Source organism: Giraffa tippelskirchi, chromosome 3 (genome assembly GCF_054371585.1).
Source record: "Giraffa tippelskirchi isolate mGirTip1 chromosome 3, T2T-mGirTip1v1.2.pri, whole genome shotgun sequence".
Taxonomy (NCBI): domain Eukaryota; kingdom Metazoa; phylum Chordata; class Mammalia; order Artiodactyla; family Giraffidae; genus Giraffa; species Giraffa tippelskirchi.
The window spans coordinates 102,417,397-102,419,546 of NC_137277.1; the positions used below are offsets into that span (position 1 = coordinate 102,417,397).

Consider the following 2,150-nt stretch of genomic DNA (forward strand, 5'->3'; position numbering starts at 1 on the left):
AGAAAAACTGAAATCATAAGAGAACATATTTGTATAAGTTAATGATGTTTCTTTCAATCAATAACATTAGAAAGTTCTTAAAAGCACAGCAGTGTTTTAAGTGTCATACCAACTTTTTCTTTTTAGTTTTGCCATCCTGAGCTTTTGTGACCCTTTACATTCATTTCTCATGTTTCAAATGGCCTAGCCTGGCCTTTTCCTCTATCTCACTTACATGGTCAGGTCTTTTACAATAGGAATGGTTAGCATCAGAAGAAAAACCTATTCACCAAAGGTAATTGAAAATCCCTCCGTGTTCTCCATCTTGTTACCCTTCAGCCTTTCTTTTCTATATCTATTATTTTAAAAGGTAAGTTCTGTCCAAAGCAGAGCTTCTCAAGTTTGATTCTTCCTTTAACTAGGGATCCTCTACTATTATGAACTACAATAGAGGTCAAATTACAGATGAAAATCTTCCACTTCACACATACTGTAGTCTCCATGATGGGAAGTATTATTAGAATTTATAGGAAATGTGGGGGAGGGGTAAGCAAAACTATTCAATCCTACTTTCTGTTGCCGTAGGCACAGATGTACATATGTATGTACATATACTATATATATATATTTTATATAAACCTATAATTCATTTTGTTTTATTTAGTCATCTGAGAGATGCACTTCCTCATATTCAAAAAATATATAAATTCGCTTATAAGAAGTGTTTCAGTGACACTTGCTCAAACAATGTATCTCCATTTAGTCTTTCTAATGTGGGAGAAATAATATTATTTTCATTTTTATTTATAAAAAGTATCAATGTAAATGATGTTTTTGGAACTAATTTAACTCACATATAAGCAAGAGGTTTTTTTTTAATTAATTAATTAATTTGGCTGCATGGGTCTTAGTTGTGGCACACTAAGCCCCCATGGGGAAAAGAGCACAGTCAGCTTAATTTGCTGCAACTAAGAAACTTTTTTGATGTAAAGAAAGCAGGAAAATGGGAATGGAGCATAAACCAGAGAAAGAGATAAAAATTGTATTTAACCAAATTTAACCTCTTACTCTGGATCAATTTCCCGATTATAAAAAAGAGGTGAGCAGATGGCACAATTGTGGCAGTTAAATACAGTGAGGATAGTTAGAGGAGAAAAGTGGTCAGTAATAGGGAAAGAAAAAAATATACAAAAATTTACAGGATACATTTTTGGACATTGGTCTAATGTCTGATCCCAGAAAACAATTAATTGGTAGCTTAAGATGAGGGATTGGAAAATTTGTTATTTTAACTTGCTAGGATTTCAAAATATGCTACCAACTTGTTCAGCAAAGAAGAAAAATATAATTCAAAAATATCATTTACTAAGTGGCTGCTGCTGCTGCTAAGTCGCTTCAGTTGTGTCTGACTGTGCGACCCCATAGACGGCAGCCCATCAGGCTCCCCTGTCCCTGGGATTCTCCAGGCAAGAACACTGAAGTGGGCTGCCATTTCCTTCTCCAGTGCATGAAAGTGAAAAGTGAAGGTGAAGTCTCTCAATCATGTCCGACTCTTTGTGACCCCATGGGCTGCAGCCTACCAGGCTCCTCTGTGCATGGGATTTTCCAGGCAAGAGTACTGGAGTAGGGTGCCATTGCTTTCTCCCTTACTAGGTGGAGAAGTGGGTAAACATATCAAGACATATAATATGAAACTCAATACAAATCTGTAAGGAGTAGTTTGATCAATGTGATTATACTGTGAGAAGAGCAAACAAAATGAGGGAAACCAACCACAGTAATGAGATAGATAAAATTTTGCAAAATAGTTCTGGTCCTCAGAATTTTATGTGAAACCACTTACCCTTCAAATGAAATAAAAAAAAAATGTTGTATGGAAGATGAAATGGGTAGGGATCATTAAACTCTAAAGTATTTTGCACGATCTGATTACATAATCAGACATAGAGACTATGTTTCCATCTATTATATATATCCACACATAATTTATACTAATTTAATCTCACAATAATACTGGAGTGGGCTGCCATTTCTCCTTCAAGGTATATTCCCTGATCCGAGGATCAAACCCACATATTCTGCTTGGCAGGCAGATTATTTACCATCGCACCACCTGGGAAGCCTCAGAAAACTGATAGTAATGCAAGTAATTATTGTCCATAGAAATACAA

General features: G+C 35.4%; 1 pseudogene; it reads right to left on the reverse strand.

Moving 5' to 3' along the window:
• Nucleotides 1–869: 869 nt before the first annotated feature.
• LOC145543964 (small nucleolar RNA SNORA70) lies at nucleotides 870–947 on the reverse strand (annotated as a pseudogene).
• Nucleotides 948–2,150: the final 1,203 nt, after the last annotated feature.